Raw genomic sequence first — 16576 nt, 5'->3', positions numbered from 1 at the left:
TTCATTCAAATGAAATACCAAGTACTCACGCGAGTGCGGAAGACACGTGATGTACGCATGTAAAGTGAACCGTGTCCGAATACACGCGATCGTCCGTCACGACACGTAGTCATAGTAACTGGGGAATCGTCGATCCGCGAGTAAAGCCTGAAATTACTAGATCGTAAAAGTTACCGGGCACGACGGAGGCAAGCAAGTGCTCTAAATTCACTTACGATGCCCGGTCGTAACAGCGCATGATCATTGAGCTGCAAGAACCCTTGGTTGCACGAACACGCGCCTCTCGCGAACAAGAACCGTCAGGTATCTCTCTACTCGGGAACGTTTTGCATACCGAGTTCGAATGAATTTAGCGATCCTGTCGTAAGCTGCTTCCGCCATCGGATCTCTCGAGCTAGTGGCGAGTGCGCTTGGATATATGTAAATGTAAATTTAGAAGTCGGGGCGAGATCACTTCGGTAATCCGAGCTTATGAGCATTGGCAGGTGTCAGCCATTTTGAATATTCGGTCTGCTGACTTGATTGAACAGAAATTGACGTACCGAATTTTATTAGAGAAGATCTGAAAGTCTGTTCGTGGGTCGTTATTAATTTTTGTTCTATATATGAAAATACAGATAAATTATTATTATTATTTGTTCCATGGATGTATGTAACACGATAAGTTATACGCGATATAATAATACAAGAAGAACTTGGCATTGTGCGACTCCCTCTTCTAGAACATCCCATGCAGTATTTATTATAATGCACAACTTTCGACCCCTGGTAAAATTCTGTATCTGTATTTCCAAAACTAAATTTCAGATCTTTATCCTAATACCTTAATCTCACTGTCTAATAATTCTTTTCCCAAAAAGCTCGTACCTTTTAAGAAGGAAACTCTCATAACGAATGGGGTGTCGTTCGAACACCGTGACCTTTTTCTGAAAGGTAAACGAAAGACGGAAACGGCATGGCAGTGGCCTTCGTATCGGCGAAAGAACACGAGGCCGAGGAACGATAAGAAACACGATCTAAACGATGTGTAATCGTTAACTAATGCGAAACGAAACGGGCCCGATACCTTATAAATCGCAGCTCGCAGCGCACGAACACGCCGAGCATCGGGCCCTGTGAATTCTTTATTGATCGGCGGTTACCTCGCCGCTACCCCCATAAATTGCTTCTGTAAATAGGGTTCAGAGAAATTGTTGTATCTAGCGTGCACTTAATCGTTTGGCGTAGCGAAAGTGCAAGTCCGCGGCACGACGTTCGGTGTAACGTTTCGTTGCCTTTAATCGGTATCCGCAACCAGATTCACGCGCTGGGGAAATGGATGTATGGGAACGCGAGTGCATCCAAACCCGCTTTCTAGTCGGTGACGCGATCTTTAAGGGGGTATTCTGATCTAGAGCGACAATCTTTTACTTCTTTTTGTTTAATCTATACGGAGTTTTTAAATTAGGAAATGTAGAAATTCGGAACAATCGGTGCTTACTTACGTTCTTCTGGTTTATTTTATTTAGTTATCGTTTGTCATAATGAAAGTAATACTCGATTAATAATTATTTACAAGCCTAATTTATTATTTTTCTTTAAATTTAGTTCCAAAAATTGTTTCAATTAATAAGATTAGTTTTTGAGGCATTCAACATGGGAAAATGAATTTTTATTTAAATCTAAAAAGAGGCAATTATTTAGATTTTTTTAATTTTAATTATACATTGGATTCCTTTAAATATTTTCATTTTAAATTTATTCATATTTAATTTGTAAAATAAAACGATCGAAAGAAGTCGTTTCAATTACCTCTTACAATTACAAAATATGCCAAACATCCTCAAACGAGCCTCGGCACAGCAAAAACGAACTCTGATCTCGTTCCGTTACCAAAAAACCAAACCGATTTCTCCCCGACCACAATTGGACCGGCCACGGACCGAAGCTGGAAGTTAGGAAAAAATCGAAAGAGAAAACACTGTCGCGGACGTCGTTGACTTTACTCGCGTCTCGCATTTTTCGTGTCGGCGGTCGAGTGTTTGCACGAGACTACATTCCTAGCCATGCTCGCCACGCGACACCGAAGAACCTCGTAAAGTTTTCCACGCAGTCGTCGAACGTGTTGCACTTGAATACATTTACGCTGTAACGAAGACGTGAAAGTTCAACAAATCACGAGCGTGCGCAAAAAGTGTAATAGACGGCGACGTGTTACGCTCACTTTCACCCCGATCAGGGCTACCGATAGTGTTCGCGGCTCGTTTCGAGGTTGGATACGTGTTTATTTGGATCGTCGATAATTTCACGCTCATGCCACGCTCCGCTATAATTTAAAACGTAACGTGCGCATTGAAGTAATACGATCGATTTATTTTCTTGCGGAGGTATATTGTTTCTTTTTGGGAAAAAAGAAACGCACGCGATAATCAGCGCATTTCACGGCTATTTGAGGAGCAAATAGACGGAGATAATATTTCACTGAGCGATGCAAGTCACTGAAAACATGTTCATAACGCACGTACAGAGAGATTCTATCGTTATTGGTATTAGGGTTGGAACTATTCTCATAATTTCGTACTCGAATGTTTCGTAGGTATTCGACGAATAAATTTGGAGTATTTTGGAGATGTTATATAAAAAGATTAGATACTTGAATATTCTGCATATTACGTACGTCATATGCAAATTAGCGTTATACGTATTACGTGTTAACTTTACATATTGGGTTATTAAAATATCACTTTCCACGGGTATTGCAAATGTATCTCACCAGTGGATTAGATTTTATGAAGAGCATTAGTTAAACAAATGTGATTACATTTTTTAGGTATACTGTTAATGACAGTAAATCAACATGCTTCGATAATTATGTGATTCATCGATAGGCTCAAGTCCCTGACATCTTGAATGATGGGAGAGTGTTATTATTCAAAATACGAGTGAACCAGTTTGGCGTGTTTCGAATCCTGATCTTATCCTGGATTATGACTTGTTACTTGCGAGTTAAATGTATATGAGTATTTCAAACCGTAGAAGCTAGAGATTTATGAAGTGGACTTGCTTTTTATGAATTCCGCATTAGGTTCCGTGTTTCTCAGGATGGTGGACTACACATTTCAAGTATCTTCGTAATTATTGTTGAAATAACATGTTTTTATTGACTGCAAGTCGACGCTATTCGCCAACTAAATTTATTTTCAACTTCATTCGATAGCTAATCATCAATTTATATTAATATTACAAACCCTAGTGTAGAGTGTAGATTGTTTAAAGGTACATAGATCGTACCAGTTTGCGACTGAACGCAGATCCAACTTAATCCATGCAGGAATAGACGAGTTGGTTCTTTTAAGATTCTTAACATCTATTCCTGTTGCGAAAATATGCTACGTCTGGAGAGGACGTCGCGATATCATACATATTTCAAATAGCTTTTACCATACTAATTTATCACTAGAGCAGCGGTACATCGTGAGAACTGGTTGTCCAGAATCCAGTTCAGCTAGTCCATTTTTCCAATCCTCCATAATACTCTTAAAAACATTTGCGAATCGTTTCATATTCATTAGTGGAGCTACAGTCGTTCGTGAAAGTTTATTTTTATGCATGTTCCTATATGAGAGACAACATTCGAATCTAGATTTTAAATGGGCTTTAAACACTTGGATTAAGGCACAGTTCAAATATTATATCTTCTATTCTATTCTATTGTATTATATTATTATTTATAACGTATTATGTCGTAATAGAATAAAACAGAGCATATTCTATTACAATTTTTCGGTACAATTCATTACTTCGTTTATCAACCGTCAAGTAGCTCGAAGCACCTTAAGAATATTTCGTTTTACCTTTCCATCTATGATATCCTTCCATAAATTCAATCCTCGACCCTTACTTATAAACAACAAAACGCTCCCAGCAGGTGGTCTAACGAACCGCGCAAATAATCCACGATATACTGATATTGCAGTCCCATAAGAAAACTAGGCGTACCCAGGCTACAGGCTAGATTATATTCGAAATGGCACCCGCTTTATACACCGAGCCCTCGTCCTCTTCCGTGTTGTACGTACGAGGGGAAAAAAAGTCACCCGGCGAATTATACCTTCGTGTACACAGATCCGCGTGTACCAGTAATTAGTTCGTATAGTAAAACCATCTCGGGGTCCTCCGCTTGTGGCAACGACGTTAATTGTATCAGCGACGGTCCAAGTAGCCTCGACTAATAACGAGGTGTCGCCGAAAAGGAAAAACTCCTGGTCCCGCCTCGGCTGTAACTCTTCTCATAATGATACGTTGTCCGTCTAATTACCGTGGCCGAGACATTAGAAAGGAAAAGGTGAATGGCACCGCGTTACGCGAAAGCTGGACAACCATGGTCGACTCTATCGTTGCTCTTTTCAGTAAACGTCGATTCAGCATCAATCAGAGGCCCGCTCGTTTGCTCGTTAGCTCGCTGCGAACAAAGTTCCCCAGAGCTATAAGTCATGGGGCAAATGACGTTTCGCTTCTATAGTCTAGACTAGGATACAGAGAACCTTATAGAAAAACTGTGGTACCGATGTTTCGGTAGACTTCGATGAAATCGTGAAGGATAGCGTGCAAACTTGTTCGAAAGTTAATTTATCGGTCCTACCCAGAATTTATAGCGTTGACATCCTGTTGGCATTGACAGGTGGAACAGATGAGACGGGTTAATTAATTAATTCTTGGATGTTTATTACGATTACTCACTGGAGAAAGAAATCTAGTTATTTAATCTATAGAAAGTCCTGAGTGACGGTACTTCCGATTACTTTTTATAGGTTTTGACTGATGCGTGGGTTTCTCTTAGATATCTCGTAAACTATTGGGTTTGTGGAAAAGATGGTTAGTATGAAAAGTAAAGACGAGTTCATTTCTTACAAAAATGATTTAATACATTTTTTCGTATAATCTATTGTTTACGCGTAAAATTACACGGTAGTCTTAAACTTTGATTTAGTGAAGATTTTAATGCACGATCTTGCTTACTCCTGAAATATTCATAAAAAAAGGAGCGAAACAAAAACTTTATTCCAATCTGGTTTGAATATAGGCTGATGAAGAGCCTTCGGGCTACGCCGCCGATAGATCTATCGATTAAACGACAGATTTCGTCTATTTCTCCTTGCGATGATAGATGGACGTTCTCGATTTTCGAATGTCTGGCTTTGACATAAATATAATCGATTAGTGAGTTTGAGTAGAGCAAAGTTGATGGGATCTTATTGGTCGTCTCTCGTTCTGAATATATTAGATTTGTTGGTGTAATTATAACACAGTGGGTGGTAGATTAAAATGTATTACCGTTACGAGGTTGAAGAAAATACTTTAATGAGATACTCGAGCTTCCGAGAATTAAGTATAGAATATCGGAAGCTTAGTTTAGAAAATTAACTGGAGGTATTTTTTAAATAAATTTTCTTTCAATATCGTCGGTAATTAATTTTAAATTAACTACGATGATAACTAAAACTAAGAGTAAACTAAAAAGAAAATCATCTAAATCAATGTTAACAATTATATTAATGCTACGTGGAAATTTTCAGAGACTAGGATGAAGTTAAACTTATTCCCCAGCGTGAAGGCGTGCACTTTGCGCTCCTATTTAACTGCAAATCGTGTTTTCAACACATTGAATAGCGCATTGCGAAGTAAGTCCATTTCCAGAACTGTAAATTTCATTAGTCGACGGCAGGAAGATAATGCGACCCATATGCCAATTCGTTTTGCCTATTCGAAATGCCACTCGGCACCGTTTAAGGGCATTATTACACCACACAGTGATTCCGAACGAACCACGATTCATTGTGCAGCTCGCGTCTATTGTGTCATAGTGCTCGTAACTAGCAACCGTGTGGGAAAGAGGAAAAAATAGCAACTCCAGAAATAGACCACGCTGCAGAGAGCTAGGCATAGTCGTTGCTCGTGTGTAATCTTATATAGTTCTGCAGGAAACGTAGAGGATTTCGTAAGAGTGGTCGTGAATCGTGCAACGAGCCAGCATTATCCATTAAAGAGTATAACTATCCTGAACTCCGTCACCTTCCCTCGAAAAGAACAAATCGCTGTTAGGAAATTTTTAGCGCGAAACGTATGCAATGTAGAACATTCAAATTTAATCGTGTGAATACATTAAATTTAAGAAGCATCTTGTAAAATTTGTATCGTACAATGTTGGAAAATAACGTTGAGTCAGATATTCTTTGAGATTGTGTTTGTTCAGCTAGAGATCTAAATTGAAACGAACCCTCAGTAATCTAATCTAAATAAGCATACTATATTTTTTTAAATTTCGTTTCAATATATATGTTCAAAAATGTTCTTAATATACCTAGTGATTATACCATTTCATTCGATTAACTAATAAATACATTTTGTTGTACTTTTGAAGCAATGGAAAAATCATAATGTCCGATGCGATTAATGGTCAAATTGATTATATCGAAGTATATTAAGAAAAAAAAAATTATTCGACCGCGGGGATTCGAACCCGCGACGGCACGACGCAACTCTGTTACGGATGGACTGGCGGAGAATAATTGACATTACGAGACGACGCGATAATTGCTTACGCAACAAATAGTATCGACGGATAGGTGAACGAATTGCAAAAGAATTTGTCAGAAGTGGGATTCGAACCCACGCCCTCAGAGAGGACCAGAAGCCCCCAGAAACCCGCTGAAACGGGCAAGGTATACCTTGAGTCTGGCGCCTTAGACCGCTCGGCCATCCTGACATTGTGTTTACTGTGCTTGCTTAACGACTTATAAACCAATGTATTATATATAGCATAGATGTTTCGGATTGATAGGAATAACTTACTCGTTGAACGCGAACCTTTTTATGATACGTGTTAATAATTCACAAATAAGAAACAGGTTAAAGTATTATTTAATGCGAAGCTATTTTTTGTCGACATTCTATATGTACACACGAAGTATTATTTTAATTTTGATGTAACTTACGAAGACGAAATAAAAATTATACTGGGCAAGGTCAAGGTCTGAGAATCACGGTCACCGTATGATAGTCACGGTCGCGGTCTGATGAGCAAGGTCAGTGTCTGATAATCGCGGTCATAATGTGACGGTCAAGGTCAAAGTCTTATGATCGCAGTCACGGTCTGCTAATCACAGTCACAATCTGATGGGCAAAGATAAAGGATAACTATAATAATCATTGGCTGATGGTCACGGTACGATAGTCACGGTTACGATCTCGTAATCGAAGTCAAGGTGTGATTATTACCGTCACGGTATAATGATGACGGTCACTATGTGACGGTCACGGTCACGCTCTTGTATCAGGAGAACGTATGCGTATGTGTTTATAGTTGTTTCTTTGAATTCTTTTTTTTTTACATTTTTGAAATTCTTTTTATTCTCGAATCATCCTATTCAAACTTATTTGGAGTAATTAAAAGGTGTAGTCGTCGTATGTAGTTTTAAGAATATAAACCATGTTCTTTATTTAATTTCGATTAATGTCGATAAGTGAAGGTTGGAATATTAATCCGTGGATGATTATGCAATAAAAGTCCTAAATAAGTAATTAAAAATAAAACGAATAAACTGAGACACTTCTGTCAAGCTAGAGGCATAATTTATCTAAACCGTGCATATCGTTAACGCAAAAGCAAATCAGTATTCCAAACTCCTTGACTATCAGTTTCGACCCATCGCTAACGATGCCGTTCGTCCTAATTCATTCTTATCTTGTCCCTGGACTCCAAACTTTCGACCCTTCCATCCATCTGACTAAAAAGAGAAGAGGGAAGAAAAAGTAACGGGGGCCACGGGCACTATAAACGATTTATTACCGTGGACCCGACCATGGGGGTATCCTCCAATGTCATGGTCGACGATTGCCGAGCGTATTTGAGGTCTTGGAAACCGGATAACCCAGTATTCGAGCGTGGTAGCAGCTTCTATACTTGTCCTCGTGAAACTTTCTACGCCTAATTCATTTGCGATTTACTATCGCGTCCACGGCGCAGATGTAGTTTGCAGATACGACTATTTTACGGCAGGTGAAAATATTTTCAAAGTAATTTTCAGTCATACGAGTACCATTACACCGTCGTGTCACAAGCAAATGGCCTGATCTTGAATCTTAAGAGTCCTCGATTTAAAAGAGTACGAGTGATTTGTACCTTAACTGAAAATGTAGAATCAAACGCGAAAGAATAAATGTAATCATTGTTTCTGTATTAAAAATAAAAGATAGGTATAACTGACAAGGGATATCGTATTTATTAAATTCCTTTTTATTTCTGCCCTCATTGCCTCAACCTACATACATACATACACGAGGTATCTTTTATCGTAACTTGACCGTATCATTGAATCAGAAATAAAAATTGACAAGGAGCATTATATCCGCATATATGGTGACACAAGAATATATTATATTTCTGATTCCACGATCTCAATATGAAAGATGAGGCCACGTATACGTTTTATATACGATACCTTGAGGAGGACCACACAGCCGAGCGGTCGAAACACTGATCGATGGAGGAATGAAAAATCGCCACGTTGTTACTCAATGTCGAAGACGGAACTGGCCACGTGAACCAATACGGGCGTGCGATGAAACCGGTTGAATTAAGAGCACTAGAGCGCCCTGCCCTGAAGCCACCCACAAGTCCGACAATGGCGTGGGAGCAGACGAGGTGCCAGTTGGCGCGCCATATCTCTAGCTTATTATACGAGCGTCGTTAAATCGAGCCCATCTAGCCGTCGCGTCCTGGAATGGCCGTGTCGAAGACACGCGCGTCATTATGAATACCGACAGGGTTAGGGTCGTGGCTCTCTTCGACGATGAACCCATTTTACGATCCACGAATCGTCGCGTCGAAAAAGTTCGGGTGGCATCCAGCGGTACCACTCGAGTCTTATGGGGTCTTGCGGAGGGCTGACTCGTAAATCTTCGAGTCGACTGATTGAGTAGGCGAATGGGACATGGGAGTATAGGTTGCGACGAAAAATCGGGAATGGAGCACATGGAAATGCGAGGGAGAGTTGTTGGTTGAAGGAACTCGTTCGTTGAAGGAGACGAGAATTGTTTCTTTTTTCGTATTTATGGTTGCAATGAAAAGGGTGGTTCTTGTGTTGGTTCATTAACTTGTGCGCCATGTAGAGTTTTTAATCGAATAGAATGGGTCCTGTTGAGGAATATGGTTTATTTACATGTTGTTGACCGTGTATGTCAATAAAAAAGACTCTATAGAGACTCTCCATGGATACTATAGAGATATATTGGTGTATCTATATCATATCATATAATCATATTAATGGTATAACTCTACTTAGAATTATTATATAAGATTGTTCCAGTTGGTCCCGAATTCAGTTGCTCTTACGTCCAATAAATATTCATGATCGATCAGTCCATCATCCAACACTCGTCCAAAACGAAAGAGGAACAATCATTCATTATAATTATCGAATCGATCTCATATTTCACGAGCTTGAAGCGTCAAAGCCGCGCCATGAAACGCAGAAGGAGAGTTCGCAAGGATCGAGCCATGAAACGTAATTCCTCGTAAAAGTCGTTCAATTCCATAAGACGGTAATTGAAAACAAGTCGCCGCGCGTGACCGGCGACGGAAGTAATCCTCCCCGATTTTTGCCTATAGATCATGACGGACTGGTTTCGCAAAAGGATCGCTTTGATTGCAATTTATTTGCAACGTTACCCGAGTGACGATTCTCGAAGCGAAAGTGCGACACGTCGTGAAAAACACCGTCGCGACGCGCACGGGTATTACAAGCGCGATAATTAGTCGTGAAAGTGTAACGATAAAAACTGTTTCGATACGAACAAACGCCTTTTTGCGTCGCGAACAATTTGATCCCGAGTAACGAGCCGCGTGGATCCTTCACATCGAGATCTCGCGGTCGTGATCATGTTATCAATCTTCCGTCTGCCAGACGATCGAGTGAAATCGTCGTTTGTAGGAAAAACTGCGTCTGTAACTGTGTCGATACTCTGCAGCACCGCTACCTAATCTTTTTCTCATTGTGACATACTTGGGAGAGGCTAACGTTCGTATGGCGCTCTTTTTTATATGGTAGAGGTTCCGATGGTGTTACATGACAATATTGTAAGAAACTCATTTATAGCTTGTTTTAATTGCGGTACGTACATCGTCTTTAAATTGAACGTTTCAATGTTATTTTGTTCTTTGCATCCTTTTCGGCACTTTATTCGTTCCGGCACGCTTACCGCTCTTTTTCTAATTCTTCACTTTATTACACTTGTTCCGAAATTCCTATCGAGCAACACACACACACACACACACGCACACACTCGCTTTCTCCTGCCTTATTTAAATCTTCCACTATGTCGCTCTGTACAGTTAACCGTTGCCCTCATACGGATTTTATTCTAGCTGCTGGTCTGAGCAACAATTTCTACTTTCGACTTTATCCAATTAAGATGATACGTATTTCATGATGGTCCACGGAGACGCGATGTTATTTTACGCCGTTGCGGCCCAGATTTCTCCGCGAGCTTTATATGGGAAAACCGTGTGTTCCACGACCGTGTTCCACAGAACCCTGTCAACTTCGTTAACGTTTTCGTGTCTCTTGACATTTGTGCCCCGAGATCGTGCAAAGGTTGAAGTAAGAAACACGTCGCGATACAAACGAGTTACAAATTGTAGGAACGAATATCCCATGGGAGAGTTTCTTAGAAAATTCTACAGTAAAAGGATCGTGCTTGTTATAATTTCGTTAAATAAATATATAATTAACCCTCTATTCGATGAATCTTGTTATTTACACTTTCAGAAAGTAATTAGCAATCTAGATAATAAACGTAAACCGCTCATCAAAATTTGTATTTCCTAGTGGTACGTATCTGGCTTAAAAAGAATGTGAATTTATATAAAATGAAATATTATAAAATTACATTCACGATCAGGAGGTGCTTTTATCGAGTTTCTGATCGAAAACGTTATAACGAAATAGAAGGTTAAAAAGAACTTGTAGCTATTCATTATATTTTCACTGGGCAAAACAATTTTTCAATTTTTTATTTTTGGATGAATTCTTGCATTCGATTGAAAATAAGTATCTCTTTAGTAACTAAAATATTGGTAGATTTAGTATAAAAATCATCATCACGCCAAATGGCTACACATTTTAAATCTTCAAAGAACCCACATATTTTCTCTAGATCGTCGATCGAACATTTAATCCCTGAACATCGCTTCCTCGATCATTTCTCTTGAATCTCACCTTCGGCGTGTTTCCGTTCTCTCGATTCGTTCAACGTCCACGACGTGCAACGCTTTTGCGTAAATTCACACCACGAGGAAGAAGCGTAAGGGAAAAAATATGTAGCTGCACCGTGACCGACGTGGAATGTCGAGATCTCGACTGCTTCGCGATCAAACGGATGAGCGAATCTCTCAGCTTCGGGCTGCAACTAGAATCCAGCCGCGCAGAAGCGTATGCAAAAGATGTTTCTGCTCTCTGACGGTGTCTGCGCTGGAGACTGTGTAGCTGTTACGCGAGATACGAGTGGGGTTAACAAACTCTCTCGCATCTGTTTAATAGTGCGATACATTAGTAGGAATAATTTGTAGGAATTTATTCTGTGCCTTTAACCCATTAACTGGCAAATTTCCGTTCCGGTTCTGTTCAACTCACGGACGAATTTCAAATGTGTTTATTTGTTATAAAGAAGCGAAGCACAGAATACGCAGTTTCTATTACAGACGTACCAAATATATTTCTAGCGTCGACTGAGGTACGTAAAATTCGAAAATCCATCATCTGTTTTAGATTTATTTTTGTAGTAAAGTAAAAGGTTGTATTATAGTAAATATTACTTACTAATAAAACCAAAGAAACTTCGGGGATAATTTAATACTGTATCGCTACTAGGTAACTTTAAATAAATTCGTTTTCCTGAATTACACGGACGGGAGTAGTTCGGATTACTCAATTTATTGGCCCCGCCATTACTGCGGACTTTCTAAATATATTATCCGTATTGCAGGGTACGGTAGGATATATATTTAAAGCGGGATCATTTTCAAAGGGGATAACCACTTATCAGACTGGAAATCCTGCGGGCTCGCCGCGCCAGTCTTATGGCGTCCTCCAGATAATGGCAAAGCTGCTGGCAACTTCTGACATCGATTCTCTTTTTGGTCGTAAATCGGCGGTCTCTTAGAACCCGCGATAAATTACTTTACGCCTGAATCAGGGGTAGCATCGTGGAATCCCGAGGAAACGTACGCAAGTCGGCCTCGTACCTGCGTATCGTTCGAAAAGGCTTAATGACTCGATCCGCTGTGTTACGCTGGGTAAAGAGATTGAAACACCGTTGAAGGGCGTGAAAGAAGTGAACATAAGTACAGGTTCACCGACAAATTACGATAGGTGTAGGCTTCTACGTTTCCAGGACACTTTTGTTCAGGTCCAAAAGGAAGACGTGCCTTGGACAAGTGCAAGAGTTTAGGTTTGAATCAGAGAACGAAGCGTACAGATCAGCGAAAGTCAGTGTCAAACTGTGTGTGCAACTAACGTCAAGGCACTATTTTAGTTGATATCCATACCGACTTGTTCAACTATAATCTTGCACCATTGTAACAATAATTCACCATCCATTGCCATTATCTAATTAAATCCTACAATATTAAACGAGGTCTGTCTGCCACGATAATTAGAATTCGAGTTATGTGGAACAGCGGACGATGATAAGAACTAACGCGTGCATGGAACATGTTATTATTAGTCTTATCGAAATTGTAGAGATTCCATCGGAGCGAGTTCTTGGAGTGTGGAGCTCCTCGTATACATTTAATCTAACATACAACGGTGTAATAAACCAATTTAAAATACATGACCGCATATTTATGAACTGTTACCATGTTAGAGTTATAAAACAGTGTAAAGAATTAACGGGTATGCTTGAGACAAGAAAGAGTCGCATGGCAACCATAGAAATATCGATAAACAACATTCTAACGAGTACATAAATTAAGACATATATATATATATATGATATTTGTTACTTTTTATATAATCTGGTTAAATAAACAAATACATAAAAAATGAATATAAACAAGGTCAAAGATTTCCGAACTTTGTTAATCATAAATGTTTCAGCAGTACGAAAGAATTGAAAATAATCTTCTCCTAAATTTTACTTTCCCAAATATTTTTTAAATTCGTTGCAACGTGTTTAATAATCCCTTCGCGTAAGTTTAACAAATATTTCGTTCTGGAACGAGCAACTAATTGTTAAACGTGAAATCGTTTAAAGGCCGAGCTTACGGAGTACACGATGCAGAATATTATTCAGATGCGAATAAGTGACCGAACGATGTAATACATGGATGAATGAAAAGTCGTGGAAGAAAAATGGAAAAAAAAATTTGTCAGAAGTGGGATTCGAACCCACGCCCTCAGAGAGGACCAGAAGCCCCAGAAAGCCCGATGGAACGGGCAAGGTAATACCTTGAGTCTGGCGCCTTAGACCGCTCGGCCATCCTGACATCGTGCTAACCGTGTCGAAATTAGCAGTCACAAGTCGACGCAATATATATAGCTTCGAAAGCTACTCACGCTTGCAGAAATGAATCCTTCTTCAACTGAAACGTTTACATTTATTAATGAAAGCGACGAAACTACGTTTCAATGAGTTCTGTACTATTTAAGTTGTATATGTTACGCATTTGTACAATTACTTGTACAGTTCTGTGTATAAACAATCATATTTTAGTAGCTATTACAATTGCACTGCTCATGTTTACATAAATTCGAGTAGAAAAAAACAAGACTAACGTATACGTAACGCACGGAGTTACGATAACACGAACTAAGCCAAAATCAAGGACTTATGTGAGACAAAGTAATGTCAAAACGAATAGAAACAATTGTACGGATTCGGTCCAATAATTGAACTTAAGTTACCCGCTTAAAAAAAAAAACCAACCAAGCAAGACATACGACCGCAAAGGTTAATGGTAGCGTAGTTGCTAAAAGACCTAACGAGGAACATGATAAACATCGTCGATGATAGGATCTAGTTCGGTATGAAAAATACTTGGATGGAGGGAGAAAAATTTCATCAGGATCGATTTACCGATAGATTTTTGATTATCGGTATGAAATCGCGCGTAATGACGTGTAATTGCGGCATCTAACCACTTGTCAATTATATTATTACCAGACCATAGGGTGGTGGTAGATAGGCAAGAGTACACGATACGGCGAGATGAATCTGCATTATGCTGTTGCGCGCCTAGATCCGTCTAAACGGATACGCTGGAACTGGTTTCGACCTCACAGAACGTTTCGTCCGCGGTTCCTGGAGTCTGCCTCTGCCTTAATCCGGCATGCAGATGCGTTATCCGGTAGAAGGAATCTGTATACCTTCCCCTTCGTCGTATTATGCGCTCGCCTGGCTACCGTAACTCTGCCAGTAGGACCCACCGGTTGTCAATTATTTCGTTATCAACGCGATAAATCTCTCTGTTCAGGCTCAACAATCGTCAACAATTGGCCAATTATCAGCACGGTGGATCTGTCCGTGCCACTTGCCCACAGGTGTTCGTTACTTCGTTATCAGGCCAGTCCCTCGCGTTGATAACACCGAACCTCGCGGTGGAACGTGTCGACACGCAGCGGCGTAACATCGATCCTCCTTCGTTGCGAATTGAATATTTGCGAAGAGAGGTTCTTTAAAATATACAAGGATGTGTACCGATGCACGGATGTATAGAACGTAGAAAGTAAAACGGAAGTTACAATGTAGTATGATAAAAGAATCCTATTGCGCCATTTAGGGAACTGGACATTGCTGTAGCGTCGGTTGATGGACCGCTCGAAATCTTCTAATTTTTAAATGATAGATCTTTTTGTATCGACCATGGGTTGGGCAATATTGCTCTGTAACAGTTTAGCTGTTCACTTTGGAGAATCGTATGTTGGAATATTTAATATAAATCAACCTTTTATTTACAATCAACGGCAAATCCTTCCATACAGGAAATAGGACGGAAATCTGCTTGTCAGATTTAAATTTCCATTTAGAGAATCTCCCTGGTACGTTAAAATTGTCTAAAATAGAGCAAGGCTTCGCCAATTTCAAGGGCCACTACCTCGAGTGACAATTCTAATCTTCAGCCAGCCAAGCAGTCGCCAATTACCTCGTTATCAGACCGAATGTCAGCCAGGTAATACGAATAATGGCAGGAGCATCGGTTGAGATAAATCTGTATCAGTTTACCGCGGTAGGGACCCATTCGATTGAATGCAGAGGAACTGGTTTCTAGTCTCTTCGCGGACGAACAAATAAAAACACCTTTATGGATATTTCGGTGCAACTGTGTACCGTTCTTTCGGTCGACTACCCGTTAGGTAGAAACGTTTTTCACCGCTAAATTGTGGTCAACGTACCTATAAATTCACGTTTCAAAGGTAGGAAACAGATCGAGGTTAATAACATATATTTCCATCCTTTTACCCCAAGTATTATATAATTTCTCCGATATACATATTCCTTGGTACATATTTTCTCTTTATTTGTAATAAGATAGCATTTGTTTAAGCAATTATACATACAGTGACTATGTCTCATAAATACTTGTACTCTCGATATTATTTGATATTTCTAAAGAAAATTTTCATTGTACACACGTATGTAAAGTACTTTCATGTACGTGTTTATAATGAAACATTTATTCGGAAATATCAGAGCATTTTATTTAGATAAATTTCTGTAATAGACAGAAGATAGACGAATATCTACAAGACCGACTGCGTAATGTTCCATTTAAAAAAATTAATTTGTTTCATACATTTCCTCGATCATTTCACTTGCAACAAAATAATTTTTATGAAAGCATTACTTTTGTCAAATAGAAGACTCTTATTGACAATGAAATAAAGTAAAACAAATACAGAAAATATACTAGGATGTCCAAATATATAAAATGTACAAATATGTACAAATATATAAAATATACAATACCGTAGAATACTATTATTAAACTTAACTGCGGTAATGTCCAACTGAATCAATTAGGAAATCGTTTGAATTCCAAACGAACATCAACGCCCCCAAACGCAACGTACGGTGACTGATTCAACGAGAAACAATGCAACGAATAAACGACACCGAAAGTAATAGCCCCGGGCTCGATAATGTCTTCACGGTGAACCATGACGGTGCCAGCAATGTTAATGCAACCACGAAGACGGCGACGACGACGAACTTGTGATCCCGGTCGGCTGTCGTGACCCGGCTTGCATTAACTCCAACTTCTTCTTCGTCTTTCTATCTATCTCTGCCTCTCTAAAAGACGCTTCACACCACCTTGATAAAATCAACACGCGCAACCGTGCGCGTCATAAATATTCTATCAAAAGCATGCGACTCGGCCGTGCCACGGGGTATCCCAAAGCGATTCGATTAAATTCATTAAACTTGAGAATATTAATATCTAAAAAGGATGGATCGACTATTGTTCCGACAATGGGCAACAAAAGACAATTATATGCACGAGTGTAGGAATATACAGGGTGTCCCAAAAGTCGGG

At 39.5% G+C, this 16576-nt stretch overlaps 1 protein-coding gene and 2 non-coding genes across 7 annotated transcripts in view; 1 reads left to right on the top strand and 2 right to left on the bottom strand.

Moving 5' to 3' along the window:
- LOC128888482 (ankyrin repeat domain-containing protein 6) overlaps positions 1-16576 on the top strand; it is a 156730-nt gene that overhangs the window by 102457 nt on the left and 37697 nt on the right. The window lies entirely within an intron of this gene.
- On the bottom strand, positions 6628-6745 carry Trnal-caa (transfer RNA leucine (anticodon CAA)). Its single transcript has 2 exons — positions 6708-6745; positions 6628-6672 (listed from the first exon to the last, which is right to left on the bottom strand). It is a non-coding gene; the product is annotated as a tRNA-Leu (tRNA).
- Positions 13410-13528, bottom strand: Trnal-caa (transfer RNA leucine (anticodon CAA)). Its single transcript has 2 exons — positions 13491-13528; positions 13410-13454 (listed from the first exon to the last, which is right to left on the bottom strand). It is a non-coding gene; the product is annotated as a tRNA-Leu (tRNA).

Source organism: Hylaeus anthracinus, unplaced genomic scaffold (assembly GCF_026225885.1).
Source record: "Hylaeus anthracinus isolate JK02 unplaced genomic scaffold, UHH_iyHylAnth1.0_haploid 11994, whole genome shotgun sequence".
Classification (NCBI taxonomy): domain Eukaryota; kingdom Metazoa; phylum Arthropoda; class Insecta; order Hymenoptera; family Colletidae; genus Hylaeus; species Hylaeus anthracinus.
This window is presented reverse-complemented; position numbering and strand designations above follow the sequence as displayed.